The sequence below is a fragment of the Poecilia reticulata genome, chromosome 23 (assembly GCF_904066995.2).
Source record: "Poecilia reticulata chromosome 23, P_reticulata-male-v2, whole genome shotgun sequence".
NCBI lineage: Eukaryota > Metazoa > Chordata > Actinopteri > Cyprinodontiformes > Poeciliidae > Poecilia > Poecilia reticulata.
In genome coordinates, this window is record NC_088852.1 from 17,827,294 (window position 1) to 17,840,801 (window position 13,508).

The 13,508-nt window shown below is 41.1% G+C and overlaps 1 protein-coding gene and 1 long non-coding RNA gene across 3 annotated transcripts in view; one reads left to right on the forward strand and one right to left on the reverse strand.

The window, feature by feature from the left end:
- The window catches only part of chst11 (carbohydrate (chondroitin 4) sulfotransferase 11), a 74,539-nt gene that overhangs the window by 60,184 nt on the left and 847 nt on the right, over positions 1–13,508 (reverse strand). The gene's annotated exons all lie outside the window — the stretch shown is intronic.
- Positions 8,362–10,222, forward strand: LOC103459713 (uncharacterized). The gene is made up of 3 exons (XR_532797.3): positions 8,362–8,998; positions 9,134–9,208; positions 9,343–10,222. It is a non-coding gene; the product is annotated as an uncharacterized LOC103459713 (long non-coding RNA).

Below are 13,508 nucleotides of genomic sequence, written 5' to 3' on the forward strand. Positions count from 1 at the left end.
CGCTTGTGGTTGCCACCTTTGCAGGTTTCTGTAGAAACCATACAGAGAAATAATGTAGAATTCTTCCAGATGAATCTGAAGAGGCTTCAGTGTGACAGCCAGGAATGAGATTATGCTGCAGAGGTATATTGCTATTTTATGAACATCTTAATCCCTTTTCCCACTGTGGTTCCCAGACACAGTTTGAATCCAATATAAATGCTGAAGCTGAATATTTACTCAAAGTGCAGATTAGGAATGACGTGCTTCTCTACAGCACAGACTGCAACAGCTTCTCTGCTCCATCACTAGGTGGGTGGTGCAGAGCTGGTTATTGCAGCATGCTTTGGAATAATGCAGCAAAATGCTTTTTTCCCCCAGATGAATAATGATGAATATGTGAAACACTTGTGGTTCAGACCCAGGGCTTCTCCAATCAGCGTTTGGTCGAGCTGTTGCAAAGTTTTAAATAGGAGAACGACGTGGTGAAGAGAACAGAAACTACAGGAGCTAAATACAACAACTCAATCAAACATTTACTGGAAAACAGATTTTTAGAGAGTATTCACACCTGACATGAACCAGCGTTCATTTCCCCCGTTGGTCTGGACGTTTTGTACAGCTGTGAATTCACTCAAGCGAACCAAACAACCAGACCCAGATCCACTTTGAGGAGGCCCCGGTTCACTTTCGAACAAATTCTGGCACAGTTCGGCTTGGATGTGAATACAGACTGGACTCGATGTGAACCGACGACAAGAAATATATGGACTTGTTCATTTTAGAGCTGCATGTGCTGATTAGACTCATGTCATACCTGATCTTCTTTATTCTGCTCTGTGATACTGCTGCCAGCATGTTGTGAGTCAGGGATCATTCAACATTCAGCATTCAGCAATGGCCGTCGCCCACATTGCTTTGTTTGCAAATTATAGTCTGCTTTCAAAGAAAGCACAATATGAAGGCAAACAGCACCAAACAAAAAAGATAAAGTCCGCTTTTGGTGCGGAAGAAATAAGAGAACCAAAGGACTTTAATGTGTGAATACACCCTTAGTCACTTAGTGGCATGGAGCCAAGCAGCTGTGGAAAACCAAACCAGTTCTATAGAACTAGTTAAGAACCCGGCCCTGTAGAGACCATCCTAACTAGTGTCCTGGTAAAGCAACTGCAGTGTCAATATTACACGTCAACAGCACAATTCTTCTTACCCAGCTGTTTATTTCTTTGGTTGTACATAAAAAAAATGAAAACAACAGAATTCACATGAAGTTTGCTCACATGGAATAAGCCTGCTTTCTGAGAAAATGAAGTCATCTCCACAGGCTCGTCAAATCACTGAGCAGCTCCGTCTTTATGGTTTACAGAGAGTCATGTGCATGAGAGCGCAGGGACGACTGCTTTCTGCTGAGTCAGGAAAATATGGAAAGTTTTGTTTGCTCGGCACTGCCAACATGTCCGCTTTGACCTCGCTTTAGGACCATGAGAGGACTCTTTGAGAATCCATCTGTGTGGCCAGCTGAGCAGGCTCTGTAATGCCATGCTGCACCATGGAGTCTGCAGCAGAACCACCAGGCCTACGAGCCAAACCAGCCATGCTGGCAACACAACCAAAGCTGGGGAAACTCCTCTAATGCCAGATGGAAAATTATGGAAAAGGGATATATGGGGGGAAAAGGAAGCAACATAAGAAAAAAAAGATACTTCCATTTTTTAATTTGGTGGCGAATGTCGAGAATTTTTATCTTTGACTTAGTCTTATATGCTCAAGTCCAAGTCAAGAATGTGCCTGGAAAGCATTCATACCAGATGGATTATAGGTTGACTGAAATGGCTCTAACCAATAAAGAATAGTCCGTCATAGTAAACTCGAACTCATTTGAATTTGTTTAATGGTGCGGTAGCATCAAGTCTTTAGAAACGACTGCACTGCTGGTGTTAATGGAACTCAGTCATGCCATGCCTTTTTAACGGATGTTGGAGAAGTCACAAGATTCCGACCAAAACTCATTCCTCAGCAGCCTGATGTCTTTAGGCTCTCTAAGGAAGACAGAGTAAGTCTTTCATTACTTATCATGCAACCAGCAGCATCCGTTTGTCTCCATCACATTAAAACAGCCTGAGGAGTTTGTGCAGACATTGATCTTCCAGAGTATTTAAAAGCTAAAAATTTTTTTTTTTTTTCAGCCTTGATCAATATCGTGACTTAGTCTTATAGTTCTTCCATGAACAAAAGAAAATTGTTCCATTAACTCTTCTGAAGACCGTACAGCACTCTGTTCTTTAGAGCATCCTAGTCGGGTTATAATCTATAACAGGACAACACAGAAACACACAGGACAAACAATCAAGCACATCACACACACTGTAGCTAAGGACAATTCAATTTGGAGAGAACATTTTCAAACACCAATGTGAGCTGAAAAAGATGTGCTTTTAATTGTAAAATAACTTCTACGAAATTTAGCACGCAGTTTTTCTTTTAAATGTAGCAGCAAAATAAAAAAATACATTTAATGTTTATAAATCATTTATACCTGCTAAAAATCCGATTTCATTCTGGCTGATCACTGGTTACCGATCTTTAAGAAGGCAGACCAGCCAATTCCAATTTGGCAGGTGGGCCGATTCTTTTTGTTGGAAATATTGCTAAATATAGCAGGAAAGTCGCTGAGTTGGTAACAACAGGGTGACTATTGTTAACTGCAAATGGGCAGACATGACCTGGTGGGCCGGTCTGTCAGCCAACCCTCTCACACAGCAGAGCAATAGAGGACAGTGGTTGAGTTTTAGGCCTTAGAGGCCCAATCATCCCAACAATAATTGGTTAACGACCAATCATCGTTCTCCCAAAATTAAGGAAATTGAGGATAATTAATGTAATTAATAAATTTACTGCTGCACCATTATATTCTATTACATTAGCAACAGAGAGAATCATTTCATTTGTAAGTAAAAGCAATTACATCATTTTTGTGTAAATACCACCAAGCCATGAAATGTCAAGAAAATGTGTCCCCAGCTGAAGTATGACCATGTTCAAAATCCACAGAAGTGGAGACGTGGAAACCCCTCCCAGTGGTTGTGTTTAAAGGAGCTTTTAAATTACAGATTCATTTGTTAACTCTGCATCAGTACACAACACTGAAATACACCAACAGGTTCACCAATTTGGTCCAACATGTAAAAACGATTTTCATTTGTTCAGTCAGAGCAGTCAGGAGTAGAACAGCCAATGTAAAATCAATAATAAAGAACGTGAAAACCTCAACAGCTTAACTACTTTGGTTAAAAATGTTCAGAAAGTCCAATTAAGAATTCCAAATATAATGTAAATTAAATAATGAAGCATGATGTCGCTCGGAGAACAAAGCATAGAATTAGAATGAATAGATCTGCCTTATGGATTGGGAACATTGTCATCAATGCCCAATCTAGAAATTTTTTTCAGTATTGGAACCTATGTGGATATTGATGTTGAATCAGTGAATCACTAGTAGAGATAATAATGTATAATGCACCCTGGAGATTTCATCCATCCATCCATTTTCTTACACCCTGGTCCCTACTGGAGTCGGAGGGGTGCTGGTGCCCATCTCCAGCTAACTTTTGGGCGAGAGGCGGGGTCACCCTGGACAGGTCGCCAGTCTGTCACAGAGCAAAGACAGAACAAACAACCATGCGCACACGCACACACACACACACGCACGCACGCACACACGCACGCACGCACGCACGCACACCTAGAGAGAATTTAGAGAACCCAATTAACCTGACAGGCAAGATTTTGGACTGTGGGAGGAAGCCAGTATTAATGTGCACCAAAATTTAAAAAAGTTAGTTTTGAAACAGACTTTGACACATCATGTAATGTTCTTCCAGAAGAGCTTTACGCATGTTCTCTCATGAGCTGAAGCAGACTGGCTGCTGCAGCTGATCGACTAACTAACCAAATATCAGCATCTTATACTTGAGTTATTCTATAAAATGCAGATCTGAAAACAACACACGTTAAAACTATTAGTACGGAGTAAAATACTGTAGTAAAATAAATCAGCTATGTTTAAAGACATTTTTACTTGCTAATGTGTGAGTGTGATGCTCAGACTCTGATCCTCAGACTCAAGAAAGTCCAGATTCTTTCTGTGTGAACTTAGCCTGTCCTTTACGTGTTTAAGTTCATGATCTGCCTCTGCACAATGAACTGACATGTAAAACTGGAAAACTGTGTTGTTGCCTTTAAATCTAGGGGTGTTCAACGGTTCTTTTAGTAAGAAAGATCTTCTCTTCTTGTAGACTATCCAGATGTCACTGCGGAACATGAAGTCTTACACATGTTAACATTGTTTCTGTTTAGTGCTGAACAGGGATTAGTCTAGTCACATGCACACTTGGGGGGGAAAGATTAGATCTATTTGGCACATTTCAGTCCTTGCCTCAGGGAAAACGACTGAACATAAGTCGGATGGGTTGCAGTCAAAACATCCATTTAGCAATCTGACTGAGTTGAGCTGCTGTTTCCGTGGCAGGCAGATGCTCAGGCCTGAAAAGGACTTTTCCTATCGTAAATGCAACAGCCTGGGTAGAAATCTATTAACAACATGAACACTTTTAATGAAGAATAGTTGGATTCCAAATGTATTTGTTTGCAGCTAAACAAGACTCTCTCAGGGTGTGAGGTCCACTCAGGCCATCTCTTGAACAGATTTTCCTTCACCTTTTTAAGCAAACAAAAGCAGAAAATGAAGACTGTCTGGTAAGTACAATCATATGTGTTATTCCATCAGTGTCTCAGCACGTTTCACATCTGCATGCAGTTTAATTTTAGAGTCTCATTGCAGTCGCACACGGTTTCGTTAGGTAAGGAGAACCACAGACAGTAGACTCCTGTTCTCCAGACACATGTGGGTTTCTCAGACGGGAGAAGAAAGCGGGGGTGACTGCAGATTTCCCTTGCTGAAGTCCACTGCTATGACTCCGCTGTGAGACATCCAGCGAGTGTGTCTCTTAATGCCCCCAGGCAGGACCGGCTCACTGATGACGCAGACTTGAAGTTATCAGGATTGCAAAAGTAGAGGGGAATATGACCTTAGGGCCACTTTGCTCACTTCTCTGCCTTTTTTTCCATTTAGAATAAGCCTGTTTGCTGGTCTGAGCTGAGGAAATGTGTCACAGTGTCTGGTGTTGGTAGAAAGAGTTCTGTGTTTGGTGATGGAATGTCTTCCACAAGAGCAGATAATGACCTTGCCTGGCCTAGGTAACTAAGTCATGCGGCCTTGCGAAGGACTTAGTTACCTGCTTTCATAGGTCACTCCAGGTCTCAGAGCCAAACAGTGCATGCTTGTATGTGTTCTTGAGGCCGAGCTCTTTCATCGCCTGTGTAATGAAGTCCAGATGCTCACGCAGATGGTCACCAGCTCAGCCTAACAATGGAGCCGTCCTTAGCAGCTGCCTGAACCAAAGTCCAGATGTGTCTGAGCGACGCTGAGAAACGAACGGACAGAATCTGGGACACTCAGCAAAAAGAAGATGAGAAAGGATTCAAACTGCACCAGAGATGGATGACATGCTGCCTATTAAATGTTCACAGCAAAGGAACATTTATGATTAAGTGGCCCATAAATCAGCTTCCTGACAATATTTACAAATGCCAAAATATGAGCTATTAGCCTAATCTGAGCAAGCATTTGTTTCAATGGTGACATATATCACTACTGATATCACCCTCTGATACATTAACACTGTAACACACAGAAGCTAAACAAGGCTACCACTGATTCCTTTGATGTGGAAAAATTGTGCGAGTGTTGCTGCTCTCACATGCTATGCAAACCAAACAGGTGCAGCACTGCAACTGACATTGAACTATCCATTTTTCAACCATCCATCCATTTTCTTTACACACTTGTCCCTTAGTGACAAGGGTGTAAAGAAAGGGCAACACAGAGACACACAGGACAAACAACCATGCACACACACCTAGGAGCAATTTGGAGAAGCCAATTAACCTGACAGTCATGTTTTTGGACTGTGGGAGGAAACTGAGGTACCTGGAGAAAACCCACCATGCACAGGGAGAACATGCAAACTCCATGCTGAGGGACCCTGGCTGGGAATTGAACCCAGGGCCTTCTTGCTGCAAGACAACAGCTCCACCAACTGCGCCACTATTCAGCCCCCCATTTTTATCATTTTTCAACCACTTGGGGTTAGTCACAGAGGATCAATATCATAATCGCAGATGGTTAGTTGATAGTTTGATATGAAGAAAATTAAAACGAGGCGGAAATATCAAAGAAAAGAAACACAATAGAACCCTGAATTCCACACTGCTGATTCCAATAGACATGCTCTATTCAGAACAGACAAGCATGAAAGGAAACATGCATCCTTCAAAGATTTAACAGGACCTGACGTCCCATGAAATGAATTTCCTTTTAACATTATTTATAACTATACCAGTTACTGCAGTCATGTGACAAAATTAAACTAGATAAACATAAATACCGTCACAGTGCTGATGAAGGTCGAGGCAGAGTAAGATGGATGCAGCAAACTTTTATTTATCTCTAGAACAGCATCAAGAACAAACCAAAGGTAGAACTGCAGCCTCAAATGGTCTCAACTGTGAAGAACCAAACCACCTTTAATTCACAGGCGACTTCACCAATTTACCATCTGTAGAAATAAAATGCATTTTACCAAATACAAATATTTAATGTTTTATCCTTACACCATAAGCACCATTATGAAACAATAACCACCACAAACAATTCCCCTCCTGCCCCACTTTTCCATGGGCTCTTCCAGAACCTATAAATGGTGTCTGTATCCCCGGGGAAGTGTTTGTCCAAACACCCTGGAGGAGTCACAGAAAAGACAGGTGAGTCACTCCAGCTTAGCACCTCCACACTTAACAGATTCTACACAAATATTTGTTTAAGTTTTACTAGCCGGCAGCCCTTCTTTATTTTAGGTAACAATTATCCTGCCCTCACAGGCAGCTGTGCAGATTGTTATTGATGTGCAAATCTATGCTTAATGTGCAGCGCTAAATAAAGTGCTAGTTAAAGTTTTAGTTTTAAAGTGCTATGCTAGTTACTTAAGTAAAAATAGTCCCAGTAATGAAGGCCTTTTCAAAATTTCCGTCTTCATGCACAAGAAAACACATGCTGTGTTTCCATTTGAAAAGTCCGCCAGCCTTTGTCGATATTCTGTCAATATTGTGCTAAAAAGCGCAATTTTGAAATTACGTTGTTTGAATTAAACAAGAAATAAAATTAAAATCACACGTATAAGCTTTGTCACGTGATAAGTCATTAAAAAGCACGGCAGCGACAGATGTAAACAGTTACAAGAGTAATATTTATATTTCAGACATGATGCTAAGCACTCATCATCAACCAATCAGAGGAGAGCTCAGTGTCTGACTCAGGCATTAGAACAACAAGTCCCGCCTTCTTGGGAGAGGCTACATGAGCTGCGTTTTGGGGAAGGGGTATTCCACAAGTGCTGTTGATTCAACATCAAATGATGAATGGATGGAATGGCACGCAACTTTTTATAAACTGTGATGCTGCGAGAGCTCGGCTGGAGTCAGCTGCACATTGAAAATCCCCAAAACAAACAATCATCCTCCTGCTTTTTTGTCTTCTTTCTCATTTATGCCATGTAGTATCATCCAGATGTTTCCATTTCAGTTTTGTGAAATACACCAACTTCGATGCGGCTGAACAAACCACCTCATCCTATTGCAAAATGTTTTGTCGGAAAATTTTAGCCTTTTCGGTGTTGCCGTTTTTCCATTAAGCCAATTTATTTTTGTAATTTCAAATTATGCAAATCGGAATTATAAAAATAACTTTGCTTAACAGAAACACACCAGCTTTGACAAAGCTTGACAAAACGTTTTGGTGCTGGGATGAGGAGAGTTTTCAGCATTATCTAACTTTGTGTATTTCGCAAAACTGCAATGGAGACACTTTTTTTCATGAATCACTCCAGTTTATGTCTAACAGCAAAGTGCTTATTTTTAGCCACTGGCTTTCTTGGACAATTATATTTTATTTGTGGGTTATAGTCCTAAACTGACTGTGGTCACTAAAGTCACAGTAGGACACAGCAGATGTTTTGGATGTTTGATCTGGGGTTCAGCAGCAGAGCAGGGAAGGAAGACAGCAGCACTAAGGTTACACAAACAGGACATCCGGGATTCATTCTCACAATACACACACAGATACATAACAGGCCGGGAAATGAGCTGGGCTCAGAGACAATGACTCAAACTGTCAGAGAGAGGTGCGCAGGAATCAGTGCAATTATGAAAACAAAACAACTTCCTTAAATCTCCTTCTGTGGTCGGGTAAATACTGTAAAGGGTTTTTACAGAGACAAATTAACTCCTTCTGTAGAAAATATACCTTTAAGTCATGCATTTTGAAAAAGCATATTTGAACATTTGGTTTTGTAATATTTCTTACATTTTATACAGTCAGAGCTTCACAAAGCAAAACCTGCTCTAAAAATAAAAGCTAAAAATAAATTATTATGCCGGTCACATATAGTACGGCTCCTCTGGGAAACAGTGTGAATTCACTATAATTGCCGTCCACAAAAAAAAAGTTCAAACAGCAAAATCTACAATATAAGCAAGTTTTTGTTTCCCAGTTATTAATAATTACTATTCTCAACAGTTTAATTCCTTCATTTGCTGTTGGATTCACCTCAATGAAACAGAAAGGAGCACATTACTCTTTTGTTTTGTTGGGTTACAGTGAGAATCTGAGTTAGACCTGGAAGGTCAGACCTCAGATAAAACTGATCGGTCAGTCAGCAAACACCAGAACCAGATACAATAGTTGGAACCAATTTTAGTTTATATGACATTTGTTGTAAATCGACGCTTAAGAAATGACTGAATCTTCATATTACAGGTTCTTATACTGGAGTTGAATTGCTGCAACTTTGCGTGTTTTCCTTGCATTAGCTCCAGCTGACTCTGCCACCGCCGACCAAAGGAGGTGAGGAATTTCAAGTTTCCTTTAGAAATTCCAGATTGGAGAATTTTGCTGTTTTTTAAGTCTTTCCCCCTATTTCTTTCCTCCACCCGGAATATCTTGCCGTATTTCCATCTGAAAAGTTCCTTGTTTGTACAGACAAAGCGCGGTCAGTCAAGTCTGCAGCTGACTGACCGCTCTGGAGGCGCGGCGGCTTTTGGGGAGACGGGAAATGTGAGTTTTAACTTTGCGGCAGTTTTGTAGACCCAAGATGAAAAAAAGACAAGGTAAACTGAGCTGCCATTGTTTTCTCTCTCTCTTTCTCTCACATACACACATACACACACCATGGTTCAAAATTACCCCAGTGGCCCTTCACAAAGACACAAAACAAGCAACCCGCAGAGCTAACTGCCTGATTAGCTGTGCTGCTCTCTGGAGCTACAATACCTTAAAGGACCAGAGACTCGACTGATGAGACAGAAAAGATCCATCACAGCCACTAAGTGACCTTAAGCCCAGAGGGAGCGCAGAGACACGGGACTGAACACAGGTCCTCTCTCACAGCTGTCAGCAAGTAGCAGCTAAAAACTAAACAAGCGGGACCATTCAGATGAAGTATAACAGCAGGCGTGAAAATCTCCTTTTAACACGAATCCCTTCTGTTCCACTGATCAGCCACGCCAGAGGAGATGCATCAGCCACCTGCAGCTTGTCTTCTGAAACCGAACCGGCTCATTGGGCCTAACGAGCATTTTGCATTTCACGTTCATTAATCAGTGTTTAAAAGGCAGCAAGAAAGACTACTGTCAGGTGGCGTTGCTTTTTAACGTGTGCTTTCTCACTCCACTGCCAGTCACACAGTCCAATTAATGCCTTTCCAGATTCCCTTTCTTTTGGATTGCAAATGGGAGCAGAATATTTTAGGTTTTCTGAAAATGCTTGGATTTATTTCCGAACTGGCATGGGCCGGCTCGTCATTAAATGATTTTGTTTCTTACCAAATCCAGTTCTTTCCTCTCTTTCTTTTCTTCAAGGATATAAATGCAAAATCCACTTTTTTTTTTTAGCTCTTAGATACATTTTGTTGTGTACTTGGAGACTCTTGTAAAAGTTTAATTTAGTTTCTCCTGAGTTGAGTTCTGCTCCTGGACAAGGGATTTTAAAGACACCAGCCACCGACTACAATGTTTAAAATAAAAAAAATATTCAGCAAACACCAGAGAAATATACATTGTTGTGCTCACATGACCCAGGTTAGTTTAGTCAGATATTTTAAAAAATTATATTTTGTGTATATTTTATTCAAATTTTGTGCTTTATCCATAGGACCTGTTTTGTCCCTATTCTCAAGAATCACTGCCAGCTAGTATTATCAGCTAACACTGATTTCACCATAAACAAACATTTAGGAGTGACAAAAAAGAGATTATTCTACAGCATTGACCATAAAAAGTCCCAATTGCTTTCAAATTAGCCAACTGGCATTTCTGTCCCCCCTCCTACCCAACCTGCTTGTGTTTTCTACAAGAGGTCATGACCCCGGAGGTCCTGGGAGAGAGGTGAGAGTTTACACTGGGGGGCCGAGGAGGATTCCCAGGCCAGCCAAACATGCCTCAACCATAGAGACTCTGCAAGACACTTCATCTGATGGACGGCAGCGGTGCTGCTGTGTGTTTGTCCCCCAGACAAAGGCCAAAACGGAGAGTGAAGGACAGAGTGGAGTCAGGACGGAGCAGTTCGCTGGGTGATTAAGTCTTTTCTCAAAAAAGGCAAATAGCCAATGACAGAGGCAGGAACAAGAGTTTTAGGGGAAGTAAACCTCACTAAACACACACTCCTCTATGGTCCCAGTGCCACCAGTATAATAAAGCATAAATACATGGTGCCGGGTTTAAATCCAGACTCCTGCGCAAACATCCTGCTGAGGACGGTTCCTTTGGAATCAGAGAGGAGCACCCTATCATCGCTGAGTAAGACATCAGCTTTGTGACCTGTGTGTACAAAGTGCGTGTGTGTTTGTGTGTGTGTGTCGATGCTGATGCAATGTCTGTAAAGATTGGCACACCCCTGAGAGCCAGATCCAGGGGTGTTCAAGAGCGACTTCATAGAGTCTAAGTTCAATTTTAGAATCAATTCTCCCCTGGAGGATAATTTAAATATGTTTAACAAAGGAAACGTCTCACTGCTGAAGGTCGCAGCAGTTATAAAATTATTTTCAGTTGCTTGTGTGTGTCCTGGGTAAATTTATAAAAAATATATTGTTTTCTTCCTTATATTCCTGGCAGTCTTTGTAAAACAGGGAAATTATACAATATTATAATTAAACTGAACAGTATGGCTAAGATTAGGTAACTGTAGAACTGTATGGCTAACATTAGAGATGTATAGTATGAGCGGATTTTTGTGTGATTGGCTGAGATTGGTGATCAGCCAATCACCTTGATCAAAAATCACATTTTCCTACTTTATGTGCTTTAGCCACATTAAAAAGTGAAAATCAGCCAAAAGAAAACCAAAAGTCAACAGGCCAGGCCATTACTACAGTAATTTATGCTGTTATAACAAGCCCTTTTTTACAGTTTAAGTTAGGAAATAGTGTTTTAAATGTCTTAATAATATGAAATTGAGCTTCTCAACCACAAAAAATCTGTTTTACCAGTCAGTAGCAGTCATCCCCAGTGACTACAATTCTCCCAAAGTACAGCATCATGGTGATTTTCCTTCAAGGGATTAGAAATAATAAGTGACTGTTGCTGCCAGCGGCAAAACCGTTGAGTCATAAAAGAAAACAAAAAAAAAAAACTGGTAGATCTGCACACACTGGATCTCCCTGGATCTGTGGGAGCAAATCTGCTCCGTCTCACACCGTGGAGCCTGAAATGTCCCTCTGTTCTCTGCTGTCATGTCATGTTTCATCTCACACTGAATCACAACGTCGCTCTGAAAGCAGGAGGAGAAGGTTTCACTCTGCTGGTGAAAACTGTATAGGAAACGAATACAGTTTCCTATACTGAATTCGTATAGGAAACTATACAAATACAGTATAGTATTCGTATAGTTCGTATAGTCTCATGTCCTTTTCTCCCTTCTGTTCTTCTTCCTTTTCATTTCCCTTCAAAAGGAAGAAGGGAAATGAAAAGGAAGAAGAACACAAGGGAGAAAAGGAGGTAGGTAGGAAGGAAGGAAGGAAGGAAGGAAGGAAGGAAGGAAGGAAGGAAGGAAGGAAGGAAGGAAGGAAGGAAGGAAGGAAGGAAGGAAGGAAGGAAGGAAGGAAGGAAGGAAGGAAGGAAGGAAGGAAGGAAGGAAGGAAGGAAGGAAGGAAGGAAGGAAGGAAGGAAGAAAGGAAGGAAGGAAGGACACCAAAGATTTGAGGGAGTTCAGCAAACTTTATAAAGTCTCTGAAATAATAATAATAATAATAATAATAATAATAATAATAATAATAATAATAATAATAATAATAATAAACTGGATAAACCTTTGAAGAAAATCCAAACTCTCATGTTTTCAAATGTACAAAATACAAAAACTTGTTTTTATGGTAAATTTAAAGGTTTTAGATCAAAGGGCCGTCAACTTTTATTAAAAAAAGGACAATAAATTTAATGTTTGCAGACAATATTAGAGTCTTTCTGTAAAGAAATGTTATGAAAACACCAAGAGAAATCGCTTGATTTCTTAATTTCTTAATTAATACCATTCAGGTTTAGAGTTTTGGAAAAACAGGAGCCAACATGAGGAGACCAAAGAGCCACATTTGTCTGGACTTTGACTGGGCCATTATGACACATCGAATGCTCTGTAGCTGTAGCTCTATGTTTGACATGTACGGTGTTCAGTCAGCCGGCTCTTCTTCAGGATCACTCTGTATTTAGCCCCGCCCCTCTTCACATGAACAAATCAGCTCCTGATAAAGAAAAGAACCGCCCCCCTTCCCCTGCAATGATGCTGCCACCACCATCAGGTTTCACAGTGATGCTCAGCCATGGTTTTCTATTAGACTGTCTCATGTGAGCAGAACCTTCTGTTGTTCCTACGTGGTTTCTGGTTTTACAGTTATACCGTTTGTTACCTGCTCAGCCTTTAATTTTTTTTTATGTTTTTTTAGACTTAATTATATTTCTTTAAAAATCCCCAATAAAGTCTTTTCAACTGATTTCCAACTGTAAGGAGGAGTAACTGTGTAGCGGGGAAGCCGCCATGTGCGCCGGAGTTCTGCGCGTCCGAGCGCCTTCTTCCATTCAGCTCAAAGCCACGCCGCCTCGCTGTACCTGATCCGTACTGGGGCGTGGATTCAACCGAAGACACAAAACCAGAGCTCCCAATTTAAACCCGATTCTAACAAATCCCCACAGAGACGACCCCCCGCTCCCCTCCAGCTCCCCCGCTCCGGGCTGCCTCGGAGAGGATTCCCTTTGTTGTGATGTTTTTTCACATCAGAATGAACAGACGATCCCTAAATGCTCCCCGGGGATAGTTAAAGCCCAGACAGACTCTCCGTGGTGATCAGCGCTCAGTCTGCGCTCCTTTG